The following is a 15,153-nucleotide window of genomic DNA, read 5'->3' as shown; positions in this document are numbered from 1 at the left end:
ATGTTAGATTCCCCAATATACACTTAAATTCAGATGCAAGAAGTGGAGCATGTGTCTGGAGTTCATTTGAAGCAGCCAGAGGTCCTTGAATGCCCATCCCATTCTCTCTCTTCTTCAAATAAGTAAGTGAATGAATAAATAAATGTAAAGTAGGCTGGGGAGATATTCAAGTGACTAAAGCCATGTGCTTGCCAACCCTGCTAGCCAGGTTCAATTCCCCAATAACCATGTGGAACCCTACACATGAAAATGGTTTGTAAGTCTGGTATTCGTTTGCAGTGGTAAATGGCCCTGGAACTCATACTCCTGGTCTGTCTGTCTCTCAAATAAATAAATAAAATAATTTTTCAATATATTTAAAAATAGTAGACTTTCTTTTTTAATTGATTTATTTATTTGAGAGAGTGAGAAAGAGAAAGAGGCAGACAGAGAGAGACTGAGGGAGAAAGTACCAGCACAAGAGAGAATGGATGCACCAGGGCCTCCAGCCACTGCAAACGAACTCCAGATGCATGCACCACCTTGTGCATCTGGCTTATGTGGCTCCTGAGGAATCAAGCCAAAGTCCTTTGGCTTTGCAGGCAAATGCCTTAACCATGAAGCCATCTCTCCAGCCAAGTAGACTTTATTTTTGAGCACAAAACAAAGTTCCAATGTCATCTTTAGCATGTCTTACTTCTTCCCTCACCACATGCATCAATGTAGTTCATCTGTTATAGATGTTTGATCAATACTGATACATAGGTATTAGCGCAGGGTTAACCAGGGTTTACACTGCACATTCTCAAGGTTCTGAAAAGATGACTCGAATTCACCATCACCATGATGGTATCATACAGGATATTTTCACTGCACTATACTCTACTTGGATGTTTGTCCTTAAGTCCTTCTCTGCAAGGCCCTGGCAATCAGTTATTTTTGGTTTCAGTAATACTGTTTTTTCCTTAGTATCAGAGTTAGATGATATAGCATGTGGGCTTTTTATGTTGATTTCTTTCACTAATCAGTATGTTTTTAAGTTTCCTCAATGTTTTCAGGGAGCCTGATACCTAATTTCTTTTTATATTGACTAGCATTCCATAGCATAGATGACCCAGTTTGTTTACCCATTTTTCTATGGGAATATATCTTGTTGGCTTCTAAGACTTAGAAATTATGGGAAAAATAATTTAAATACTTCTGTTAAGATCCTTTTCTAGACTGTCACCTGGTTTTGGAAACTGCATGTACTTTTGAAGATTCATAAATAACCTAGGGCTGAGAAGATAGATGGCTCAGTGGGAAAAATACTTGTCACACAGAAAATGTTGGCTGTGGCTGCACATATTGGTAATCTCAGTGCGGGAAGGCAGAGTCATGTGGACCTAGGGCTTGCTGCCCAGCTCAATTTGCCAAATTGATAAGCTCTGGGTTTAGCAACTCTGTATCATAGAATTAGGAGAGCAATTGAGGATGATAACTGAGGTCATGATCTCTGGTCTCCACACACATGCACACCTGTGCAGAAAGACCCACACTATCATGAAGACCCACACTATCATGAACACCACACACAAAAAATTAATCTCTGAAAGAGTATCTTTCCATTACACTGGTCAATTTGCTGTGCCCACATGTATGCAATGTACTAGTCATCAAGGTATGTCCTTCTGTCTAATGATCACACCACAAATTTCTGACTCAAATGTTGTGACTTGCTTAACTTCTTTGTCCATTTGCCTCTACCCTTGCTCTTCCTTGAGGGCCCATCTGCACAACTTCATCATTATATTCTACCATTCTTAGTTCCACCTTTACTTCTTTGCCTTTTATTGTCGTATCTCTCAGGGAGAAGATTGGGATCTTATCGGAAACTCACTGGTTCACTAGACTGCAGACTGCCACCACCCCCCACCACCCTCATCAGCTCCCTCTTATGCTCTTGCTGTTCTGTCTTTTAGCCATAGTCACATAATTGTCTGTGCTCATTTAGGGAGGGTGAATGAGCAGTATTTGCTTGACCTGTTGAGCAAACGGCTGGCTGAGGTTGCTTTGTGTAACACCGGTAAGCTGAGTTCTCAGAGCAACGGAATGTGGTCAGGTACATTTTGAAGTTAATGCCACAGGGGTGATGTTCTTGAGGACAGGCGAAAGAACTCCATGGAAAACTATTGTGCCTATACATGGCAGAATGTGATCTCCAAATGTGTCTTCCTGGTAACCCCTTTCTTCCTGAGATGCCAACAAATGCTTGGGAAAATTGAGTTCCAACCCCCCGTGTGTCTTCTTCATATCTTTAGCTCTTGCCTGTGATTTGCATGTCCCATCAAGGTCAAGAAATGAGGACGCCATCCTTATTTACAGGTGAGAAAACTGAGTAGTGAAACATGTAAGACAACCCCTAGTGCCACAAGGTGTGGAAATCAAGAAGGCAGTGCTATTTTCTGGCCCCTTTGGCCTGTGTACTCTCTTCTACAAGGGCAGACTTCACAACCATGGCCATTTGTCTGTGGCTGGATTGTGACGGTGTCATGTCAGTGGGGCCAGAGCAACACATTTAATGACACAGCTGGGAAAACTTAAAAGCCTGCTCTCGGCTGGGTTGTAAGTGGAGGTTAATGCAACGGTGTCATTACAGCCTTTGCCCTCAGCCCCAAACCACAGCACAGATCAGGAGCAACCTAAAGGTTCCACTGGGGGTTGGCTCAGGTCTGAAGGAAGGGCCGAGGTCAGAATGGAAATGCAGAGCAGACAGGGAACTGTTGAGCCCAATGCCAAGTTCAAAACTGCTCAACGAATCCCACATGACCCCAGCCTACCCTGGCCTGCCAATTAAAACAAAGAGATCTTCTTCTGCTAGAGTTAAAATCTGGGCAGTCCAGCATTTCTTGGACTAAAGACCCAGTGATTGAATGTGATTCCATTCCTAATCAATCCTTTTCAAACTAACATGCTTGAAACAAGAGCATCCTACCTGCTCAAACTATTTTTTTTAAATAATCCCACTGCCACTAAATATAACACTCTAAAGCCCCATCACACTCTTGAACCTCCTACTGTGTACTATATCTTTAATTTCATAATATATGCAGTTTTAAATTCAACATTTATTTTTAACACCTATATTTTAATGAAACATGAAATATAAAATGAAACTCCAGTCTGCCTTGTATGAGCACGAAGAAAAATCCTAATTACCTGTTTCAGAAGTGTGAAGCGCTTTCTAATTTTCCACCAGCCAGTTTCCTTAGACAGCACTCAGTACTATAACTATTTATGCCAATTGTGCTATTTCATGCATAAAATTACCACATTATTGTTGGAATAGATGCCAAAGAGATATCTAAGCAGGGTGCAATCACTTCAGTTTCTATCAAATTGGGCTCCTGAAAGGTATCATAAATTTTATTAGAAGGCAAGGGGCTAATGACAGCCAATCAGTGTTAATGCTGATAAAATTGCTGTATTTTACTTTATATAAAAAAAAGATGATATTTTTGTCAGAGTCCCACCTTTTGTTTTATTAAGAAAGCATCATGGCAAGTATATTGTAATCACATAAGATACTTAGGGGGCTGCTCATTTTAGCCAGGAGGAAGGGGTGGTATCCCTCTTGGGGTGCAGTGGTAGTGGGCTGTCAGGGAGCTTGTGCTCATAGCTACCTGATTAATGGTGGCGTAAAACAGAGCGATGCAAAAGGCAGCTCCCACGCGATGGGCACCGTAATTCAATTGCATGCAGCTTTATTCTCTCAGGGTCCACTCTTTGGGAAACAAATATTAATGTCCTACAGTTCTTATCGTGCTGTAAAAAAACTGTTTTCGATTAACCTGCCAATTGAATCTGGAGTGCTGAGTGGTTTTTAAGACTCCCTTGCCTCTTCCTGAGGCACCATGGTAAAAAGTGGCAGGTTAAGATGACACTGGAAAGGGAAAAAGAAAAAAAAGAAAAGTTTGCAGCAGAGTTCTGGCTCTTTGGAAAGGTGCTGAGCTGTAATTTTTTTTCAAGGTAGGGTCTCACTCTAGTCCAGGCTAACCTGGAACTAACTCTGTATTCTCAGGGTGGACTTGAACTCATGGCAATCCTCCTACCTCTGCCTCCCGAGTGCTGGGATTAAAAGTGTGCACCACCACACCTGGCTTTATATTTTTAACAGGAATAACAATCATTCATTACCAAGACCTTAAGGCTAAAGTGTATGACCTTGGGCAAATCATAGTCACACTAATGTCCCCGTGTTCTTCTCTCTAAAATGATGGCATAAAATGTGGCAATCTCTAAGGTAACCCTTTTGCTTTAAAAAATCCAATATTCAAAGTATATCACACACACACACACACACACACACACACACACACACACAAATTGTTACAATGCATATAAGATAAATGTATATGCACACATGGAGAGATTATTCTTTTATCTTTGTTGCTTTTAGCCACTTTTTTAATAATTATGTATATAGTGTGTGTATATAGTCATGATGGTACCATCATTAGCCTTCTCCCTGTCACCCCTTCTGCAGATTGTGGGGGGTGGCCTTCAGTTATGGGGAAGAGGAAATATCTCTGTGCATAATGACCCAATTTATGGGCTTTAATAATCTTTCCACCCCCTCTTCTGCAAATTTCCTTGAGCCATGTTGGATTCATTTTAGGTCTATTTCAGTGAAGGGAGGTCTTTGGAGTCTCTGTGTCTCTGGATATATGGTTTGGTAGGAGTTGAGTGTTCTCTGTGTCTGTCTCCTTCACCCCTGTACTGGTACCAGGTTCACTGAGAAAGCATGTCTTGCTTATTACCCCACTAACTCTATAGTTTCAGATGGTGCCCAGATGGGCTGATTTTCTCCTCAGGTTCTGCTTCCATCTGAAAAAAGGAAAAAAATTCTCCAACAAAGAGTGAGGTCAGTGCAAGATACATGGATATTCATGCTTATTTTAGAGAGAATTTAATATGTGTAGGCCCTCTTGTCACCCACTATTGGTGGGAGCTTAATATTGGAGAGCTGGCTCCTTTTTTGATATGGTTCTGACTTGTTTCCCCATTCCAAGTATGGGTTCCATTCCACTGGGTGGATCCCTTAGCCAAATCAAGAGCAGTTGGTAACCCACCATGGCTGTGTGCCACTATTACACTTGTGTGAGCATCATGTCAGGTTGATTGTTTTTGAGTAGCCTAGACCATGAGTTGCTTAGGCAGATGTTGGTCATTTTCCCCAGTTGCTCATGTAACACCTTCAGGCACTAGACAAGCTATCTGGGGACTGACTCTCTTCCAGTTTCCAGCCAGGTCACTCAATGTTTCATCCCAGTGTCTTTGGAAGTAGTGTCTTACCATTAATCTTTGGTGAGTCATCAAGTACTCTGACAGAATTCTGTCTTCTTTTGGGAAACTTTGTAGGTCTCTCTGATCAACAGCTCATTGTGGATGTTACCCACATGCTGGTACTGGGAGTTACAGGTCAGTGCCAAGGGAGAAGAAGGGAGAAAAACATAGGTAATATAAAAGACAAATAGAGAAAAGAGAGAGACAGAGAGAGAAGAAGATTGAAGATAGTCTTTATCATACCCTCTCCAGGCCCTTGTGAATTAGGTATACCTCTTAGCACTTGATCAAGGTTCAACTCTTTTGTATGTCTTTCGGGATGTAGAAGCCACTTTTTACCTGAACTTCTATCTGAGGGATACTGATGTTACCAAAACCAAGGCAGCATGGGCAGGGTGGTTTCTCTTTTTGTCATTACTTTGTTCCAGAGAGAGCATACTAAGGTAGTATAGCTCACTGTCATCATCAGCTAGTAAAAATAAAAGTAAATTAGTCATTCAAATGTTCTTTCAGAGTGGCATAAAAGCAGTACAGGTAAATTTCAGCTTTCTAGTGCATACAAGAACATCAGGATTTAGGCATAATTAGAGAAAAGGTTGGTCTCATACCCAAATATATTTCAAATTCTTCAAGGAAAAGGGTATTTTTGTTCTTTGGTATATTCTATCTCTCTCTCTCTCTTTGTATGTGTGTGTGATGTAAGTGTGCATGTTGCATTTGTATGTGAGCACATGTGCATGGAGGTCTTATGTTAACATTAGGTGTCTTTCCCCATTGCTCTCCACTGTTATTTATTGAAACAGGGTCTTTTACTTGTATACAGAACCCTATTGTAGCTAGCCAGCTTGTCACAGGCACTCCCTGTCTCTATCTCCCTAGTGCTGGGGTTACAAGCAGTTCACTGCACCCTTTCTGGCATTGATGGGTTGTTGGGCCCTGAAAGGCCCAGGTGTGAGGCCTAGTGGAACTTCCTGAGCCTAGCTAAAGTTTGGCGACCTGTCTCTGGCCAGCTATGACTCAGCAGGATGCCTAATGGCTTTTGGCCTGCTATTTCCATTTCCGTGTGTTAATTGTAATTACCATTTCAATAGTTAAAGTTTACTATTGGCCCTTACCTCTTCTCCCACCCTAAAATCCCCACCTTTGTCCCCAACATGATATAGGCAACTGCTCAGAGTAAAAAAGCGAGTTGTTTCTGCATGGAAAAGACTCCCGACTCAGTGTGCTTTTTCTCTGGTGGCCACGAGAGGTTTCTGAGTCGTCCGACGCTCATCATCCCCTCAACCCCTAGGGAGGAACCAGCAGGCCTGGTCCTTCCCTTGGCACTACCTGAGCGGGAAGGAGCCCCGCAATGGGTGCTGGGAATTTTGAGCTCAGGTCCTCATGCTTGAGTGGTACTTCTCTTCTCTTGGTACATTTTTATTGTACAACATTAAGTAGCCACTCAAAAGCCATCTTGCAATTCAGTGGTTAGGGGTGATTGAGAAAATGCATGAAAACATTGGTGCTAAGAAAGCTGGCTGCCAAATCAAGTGTCTTTAGTTAATATCATCCTGGGCACAGAGTCCAAGACCCTGCACTAGCTAAGCTTGAACTTTTCCACTGAGTTACACCCTGAACTGTCTTCCTTGAAGCAGGAAGTATACAATAGATACAAAGCAGGCATCTGGTTACAGCTGCATATCCTAATTACTGCTCTCATTTACCCATCACCAACATCTAATTTAAAGAGTTATATATTTCTTTAATCTTCACTAGATGTCTGGTTGGATGGACCATGTGATAATATTCCATCAGTTAGAGTTACTAATTATAGCACTATCCCAGGGATTTCTGGAAGCTTAAGGGCGTGCATTCACAAAATGAACATATAATATAATTATATCAATCAGCACATACATTTTTTAGGTATTAATAATTTGCTAAGTTTCTGAGACTTAGGTCTAATAAGAATAGTTTTGTGTTTATCAGTCATGGGTGCTACAAGTGATTGTGTGCCATATAAGCTTATGGCCAAGGGGGGAGTGGAGATATGCCAAGCCATGCAGCTAGTGTGAGGGGAGGCCATCATAGGGTCATATGCCTTTTTACTCTAGGAAAGCATTATCCAGTTGTCTAACCACACATCCACAGATGAGGCATGCATCCGGATGTATGCAAATGGATCACGAGACACAAAGGACTAATAGAATAAATTGATTTTAAAATCCACTATGGTCCACTGGTATGCTGACTAGTCTCAAATTCAATCAGTTTCTATACAGCTATATAGTAGCTGGAGTCTGAGAAATATTTCAGTACCAAAGTCAGCTTATCTGGGTACTTTAACCCATGGCCTTTATTTCTCATCCAGCCAATCTATACTAGGATTTATCTGAAGTAGGGATGCAGAGTGAAACACACCCAAACAGAAACACTCAAAACTAAAGAAACTGTGAGTTGCTTCAGCAAGAGGGCAAGAGGCAAAGCTCCTTTGGCAATAGGGAGTCAGGCATGCACCCCTATCTTAAAAGCAGTGAAGAGGTATAATACTGTCATAATGATCACACAGTTGCCCCATTCGCAAAAGACCATCTAATGACCTAGGGAATTTCTCTGTTGTAGTTTGAATGGATCACCCCCATTATATGCAGGATTTTATTACAGTTTGAAAATTAGATCTGTGGCCACTGGCTGGAGGCGGTGTCACTGTGGGTGTATCCTAGGGTCCAGCCCTAAAATGTGGGGGTGGATCTGGAATTCCAGTCTAAAGATATGCAGAGTGCTTGTCTGGGGTTCCTGAAGTGTGCTTGCTTGCGCTGGTGATGGTCTGCTTAGGCCTGAAAGTGGGCCAGCTTCTTCTGCCATTATGGAACTCCCCCTGACTCTATAAGCTTCAAATAAATCCCTTCTTCTTCCTATAACCTGTGTCTGGTCTGCAGGTCTGCAGTGACCTGAAGCAGTCTGCTACATGCTCTTTTATGATTGCTTTAGTGATTCCCACAGTTACTGTTACCTTTACACACAGCTTCATTGTAGTTCAAAAATAGAATACAAATAACTCTGGAACATGTTAACTACATCTGAATGACTATACCACTCAGCTAGAATATGAGTGTAATCTGAGGTAATAAATCCTGAGATTGGGATAGGACAGAAGAATTACCCCTTCTCTGAGGTCATATACGCAGTCAGGCAATCACACAAGACATGTCTGCAGGGAAACAAGACCTTGTTTGCATCAATTCAAAGTGCATAGGGTCAAAGACAGATATTGTTTTTAGATTTGACTTGATATAGCCAGGTATAAAAGGAAAGCACTGTAGTCATCTAATTTACCTTGCAAGCGGTATATATCTATGATCTTGGCCTTATGTAAGAATCACTTCCTGCTCTCAGCCCTGGGCCATCCCTCATCCTATTTTCAAACTTCATACCTTCTCTAAAGTGATCATCCTTCATCCCATCCTAGACACCTTCCATAACAGCGCTCCTCTGAGATTTAACATTTGCTTTCAAGTTGAATCAAAATGTACCTAGAAGCTTCCAAACACATGTCATAAACATAGCCTGTGCCCTTGAGTTGGTTAAGATCCAGTTGAAATTAAGTCCATTGGATATCTAAATAACAATCAAAATTTTGCATAAATTTTACCTGTAAAGTTGTCTGAAGATAATGCATGACTTATCACCAGTGATTATGTCTAGTAGCCGCTGAAATGAGAGGTTAAGGAAGCAAAGTCTTGCTGTGAGCTGTGAGCAGTGGCATGAGTTGGAGTCTTGCAGCATTGTCTAGGTTTGCAGTAAGAAGTTTGTATTTTCAATAATTTATCTCATTTTTTCAAGACCCAACATGGCTCTTCTGATGATACATGGTTATGAAACTCTCAAGCCCAACTTAAGGAAAATGCATGTATGGATAAGGTAACACCTTGTGTAAACTATGGATTGAACACGAGGCTAGGTGAGAAGACATGGCAATTTGAATGCAGGTAAAATGGGAGGACCATCAAAGGGCTTCATTTCTATTTGGTGTGGTAGATGTTTTGCCACAATTCTAATCTTTAGGCATGGAGGGTAAGTGGTAGATGTTCTTGGTCTCTTGAAGGAAAAGATTAGTGGAAAAAAAGAATAAAATGTGTGACAAATAGGTGAGAACACAGAAGTCTAGGAGTTTTAGTCATTTCTAGAAAGGGAAGACAAAAGAGGTGTCAGCAAATGCATCATGATAAAGATGGGTTGGCAGAAGCAGAACTGAAGATATGGGCAGATGATGTGAGTGGCAGCATGTGGCATATTTATATGGCATGCAACTAGTATTTCTATAAAACTATTTTGTGATATCATGAACCATTTGGGGTAACAATATAATATTTGAATCCTCTATTGACAAAAGTTCATTATTTCATGCACATACTGAATACTTTAAGTCTTAGTAATAAACCCATGGCCAGTATATCTTGTAATCCTTATTGGTTTATAGCTATGCAGTCTATTTGTTCTCATTTATTATCTTGTATATGAACTCAGACAGTTGTCTCTGACACTGAATCTTAGGTGGTAAAACTAGAGAAGTTTCCGCCACAAGATCCTTTTTTGTGAACAGAACATAATGCATGAGATCAGCAAAGCAATAAGAGGATCTGAGTACCCTATCCGAAATATAAGAAATTCAGTTAATGTCACAGCAGGATTTCTTTAATAAATCAATGGAAGTTTGCAGCTCTTGTCCTTGAAGATTCTAGAGCCAAAATCTTTACAATTCAGACTTTGAGTACCAAAGGAAAAGAGATGTAAACATACAAAAATTATTTATTCTTTAAAATTTGACAGGGAACAGATAATCTGCCTGGTTTACTGGTTATGCAAAGATTTTAGTTTTTGTCATTCCTAATTCTTCTTTTTAAATATTTTTCTTTTAAATTTATTTTCAAGGAGATAGAGACAGAGAGAGGTGGTGAGAATGGGTGTTCCAGAGTTTCTAACTGCTGCAAACTGCAGATACATTCACCACTTTGTGCATCTGCCTTAATGTAGGTCTTGAGGATTGAAATCAGGCTGTTAGGTTTTGCAGGCAAGTACTGCTTAGCCATCTGTTCAGCCCCTAATTTGTCATACTTAAGTGATTCTAAGGAACGCAATCCTAAATTTAATTTATAGGACATTTTAAGGATAAGCAGTTAGTTGGTGATGTGTTTCTATTTCCAGGACTGCAAAAACAGTACTGTACAGTCAACTCCACATCAGGGTTATAAACATTAGGAATTATATTCATTGCTTCAGAATAAAGTAAGTGAGATAAAATCAATAGAGCATGCACTTAGGGCTTTTTAAAATTACAATATCTAAATGACAACAATCCATGCGTTACTCTGGCCCCTAGTCTTCTCTTCCTACCCTTTATGTGTTGGGCCTTACTTGTGTTCATGTTTTTCTTTTCTTTTTCCTTGTACGTGTTGTGTTTTCACTATTTCCCTTCTCTGTGTTGACATTCACGTTGCTATCTCTCGTCTAACAATCACTCCCCTCAGCATATCTATACTTCCACTGACACTTTATCCTTGGCCCTCAGAAGTCTGTATAATCTTATCATGAAAAAGGGACATGATTTCTTTGAGACACTTAGCATGCATTTCCTTGTAACCTTTTCAAGACTCTAATCACAATGAAGATGTTCAAGCAAACTTGAGAGAAAATTGAAGTAACATGAAATAAACTGGAGTAGAGATGGGAAAGAATCTGTGCATGTCAGAGAAATTACAGAATTATTATCAGTGTGGTGTAAGAATCAGACATCTGGTTGACTAAGCCCAAAAGCTTCTAAATATATGTGTGTATGGATGCATCCACATGACATAAAGGTAGACTATGGAAAAATAAGGGGATTAGGAGGAGTGGAACAGTAAAGGGCACTAGGGGTAAATATGACCAAAGTACATGATAAACTTGGACGAAAATGTCATTACTAATCTTATCACTTTATACAATGTATATAGATAATAGTTTAAAAACATATTAAGCACTAGGGAGATGATACCTAAGTTGGTAATGTGCTTGCCCTTGAATGTGGATCTAAGTTTGATTTCCAGAAGTCAGATGTGATAGTAGAAGCTTTGAATCCTAGTGGTGGGGAGGCAGAGACAGGTAGGCCTCTAGAGCATACTGGCCACCCAATCTAGTCTACTTAACAAATTATAGGCCAGAGATAGGCCTTGATTCAAAACAAAAAGGTATATGGCATCTGAAAATAACACCACAAGTTGTGCTCTGTCTCCCATGGGCACATGCACATATAAATACACACACACACACACGCACACACACACAAGATAATTAGCTCACAAGCTTAGTTTTCCAGTGGAATGACTTCTGCTTTGCTATACCAGGCTCTATGTCTTCTGTTTACATATTTATCCTCTCTATCACATTGTTTATACATCAGCAAAATACAAAGAGGGAGGATAAAGATAATGACATCACAGTCCCAGAGTGAGCTACTGTAAGCAAGCTGGCAAGGTGTTGAACAGAGTCCTAGACCCTGAATTAATTTGCAAACAAGCCACTCAGTATCAAAAGAATTGAGTTCCAATCAGCTATAAGAATAATAGTTCCAGATTAAAGTTTGATTATCTTAAAGGCATTTATCCATTTAGAGTTTAATGCTGTTTTCTTCCATAAAATGGCTAGTTTTCATTTCATTTAAATTTTATTTGGAAAACATATTTATCTATACAAAGCTTAATAAGCCAGAGTTTCTCAAAAATCATTAAGGAAAAATAATGTGTAGCTTCACCCATCTAGACTCTAAATTCCCATTTCCATAAGTATTATTTTCATTCTCTATGTTTCCTTTCATATACTTAAATAACTTAGTATTCTGTTCTTGTTTAGTTTTAGCTATTATCTGTTGAAATCCTGCTATGTAAGATGAGAACCTAGCCCTGTTAATAATTTTACCACATGCTAGAAACACATCCATGTACATTCTGAACTTGCTCCTAGCATATCACAACCTTTCATTAAAGCAATTGAGTGCTGCAAGTTATGTATTACTTTAAGGTCAACCCATTTCATGTGTCAGCAGATTCTCTTTGCAGAAGAATATGGTATTTACAAAGGAGTTAGTATTTACCTCGAGATTTCATTTTTTTGTGTTTTCTGTATCTTTCACTAATCTCCCCTGACCACTCCCACACATTTAAATCTGTTTAGCCATGATTTTCGTTGTTTATTTGTTTGAGCCTCCTAAGGTTGCCCATATTCTTGATGTCATCTGACCTGAATTATCATGTTTAAAATCCCATTAGTTACTTGAAGAATTTGATTTGTTTCTTTCTCACTGGACCCTCTATGTTTCTTTTCTTCCGGTATTTTAATTTGTACCAACCTCAAGTTCCATTGGCAAATTAGTAAGTTGCTACAACTTACTAATAGTTGTAGCAACTTACTAATTTCAGTACTTTTTCTGGCCTGAAAGTCTTTACTCTATGTACCAGCTGACTATCTTTTGTCTTTAGCTTTTAGGGGAGACATTTAGCCCTATTACATGTTTATTCTTGACCATTTATAAGAAAAGTCTTTCCCAACTCTAAAGGCTCCTAGAATTTTTTCATTTAATGCCATAAGTATTTGATGGTACCATTTAATGCAAACTCAAAGAGTATCTTTGAAACTTTTACCTTTCCATTTTCTTTTTTCTATTTTTATGAAATCCTTCTTACTGAAATTATACATTTCCTTGAATGACTTAAATTCTTTCTTAGATTCACAAGACCTGAAAGACAATATTATCACCAGAAACGTAGTGTTAGAAGTCTTAAAGAATCATCACCAAGAAGGAAATGAGCAGACAGAACTACAAATTGGTACACAGAACTAATATCAGAAAGGAATGGTACATGAGAACATACTGAAGATTTTTTTTTTTGTATTTACATCTCCTTATAAGGTAATTTATAGTTTAAATAAAAACAAAAGTTGTGTTTGGTAATACACATTCACAACCATCATGTAAAAACTGATGTGCTTGTAAAATAAAATAAAACACAAGACTATGTTTAAAAACCAGAAAGGAAGAGAAACATATTGGAATATTCTCAAAACATACATGAGGGCAAGAGAGATGGCTTAACAGTTAAGGTACTTGCCTGAGAAGCCTAAGGACCCGTCTTTGATCTCTCTCCACACTCCTCATAAGCCAGATGCACAAAGGTGAGGCAACTGCAAGGTCACACATGCTCACTAGGTAGTACAAGCATCTGGAATTTGATTTCACTGGCTGAGGCCGTTGTATGCCAATTCTTTCTCTCTCTCCCTCTGTCTCTCTAAAAATATATAAAAATAATGCTCTAATAAACATAAAAAAATTCTTAAGTGTACATGAAACATTTACCAAAATATAAGATATCCTGGGTTATCAAATGAATCTTAGTAAATTATAAAAAATAATTCAGGTTATATAATGCATTTTCTCAAACTACAATGAAATGAAGATTGAATAGTATAATGATATCTTGAAAATATTTAGAAACATTTGAAAACAAATTACAAATAGCTAGTGTGTCAAAAAAAATAGATCAACACAGTAATTAGAACATACTCTGAACTGAATAGAAAAATGAAAGTTCATGAGAACTTATGGTATGCCACAAAAGCAGTCTCAAGAACCCGATATCACTGAATGATCAAAGTGGGAAGTGATCAGTCTCAGAAAAAGAATTATTCTCCCTATTCCAGAGAAACCAGGCAAAGAAGAGTAAATATAATGCTGATTAGATGCAAAACAGAAGGAACAATAAGGATTAGAGGGAACAAAATAGAAAAGCCATAGAGAAATATAAATGCGTCATTTACTTTTCTTTGTGATCAGTAAGAGCATTTCTTGGCAAAATTAAATAAAGCACACAGAAGACAAAATGTTATAAAGATTAAGAATGTGAAAGGTTTTTTCAGAACTATTTTCACTCGTGTTCAAATAAAACAAAAAGACTGCACAAAATAGAATAAAAGAATCCAGTAGCAGTCTTACTTAGTGGTGGCTTCACCTAGCAAGCTACAAAACCAAGTAGCCAGGCAAGATGTACCCACTATCTCATAGTGGCCTGACTGTCATGGGGGTACAAATTTCTCTCTGGAATTGAGGCCTGATTTACAGTAGGGAATTCAAGCTTTGTAAGAAAATAAAGTCAAAGGCTGGGAAGGTTATAAGCCCTCGGGGGGAACTAATACTGTTGATTGGCTAAATGGATATGTTGCACTCATAAGTTGTGTTTTAAATTTTGATGTTCATGCACATAGATTAGTGTTATTCTCACCTTTGGTTAGAAAAAGTTCTTTTTGGTGTTGGTGGTGACTGCTGGAGAGACTTAAATATCAACAAAGTACTGAGGATAAGTGACTGTTGAGTTCTCAGAGCTAAATAAGACATCTCTCTCACACCCTCCAATGCTGAGAGACCACTACATAAAATGTAGCAGAAAGAATATAAGAGCTGAAGTTTGGGGAGGAGTGCTTTGGAATGCTGTCTTCCAGACAAAGTGGCGCCTGCATTCCTGAGCCGCAGTTGCTGTCATTACCTGTGCAAGGCCGACATGTTACTACTGGGCCCATCCACACGTTGTCATGGATGATGGAAGGCACAAAATGACATCACCATAGAAGAGGGACTGCTTGAAAATAAGTAAATGCTCTGTGGAAATGGGATAGGAAAGAGAGACAACAGCTGGTGATGGCAAGGGATTATGTACTTGTATGAAATTCATCAATAAAACATTTATAAAAATGCAAAAGAATGCTGTAACCCAACAGGAATATTGGGATACCATGATCACATGTTTGTTGCTAAATTAATCAGTAAATAGTCTATATCTT

General features: G+C 39.1%; 1 pseudogene; it reads right to left on the bottom strand.

Annotated features, from left to right (window-relative positions):
• Positions 1-14,875, bottom strand: part of LOC101608146 — a 66,993-nt pseudogene extending 52,118 nt beyond the window's left edge.
• Between the last annotated feature and the right edge of the window lie 278 nt (positions 14,876-15,153).

This window comes from Jaculus jaculus, chromosome 15 (assembly GCF_020740685.1).
Source record: "Jaculus jaculus isolate mJacJac1 chromosome 15, mJacJac1.mat.Y.cur, whole genome shotgun sequence".
Taxonomy (NCBI): Eukaryota; Metazoa; Chordata; class Mammalia; order Rodentia; family Dipodidae; genus Jaculus; species Jaculus jaculus.
The sequence above is the reverse complement of the archived record's forward strand: the minus strand, read 5'-3'. Positions and strand labels throughout refer to the sequence as shown.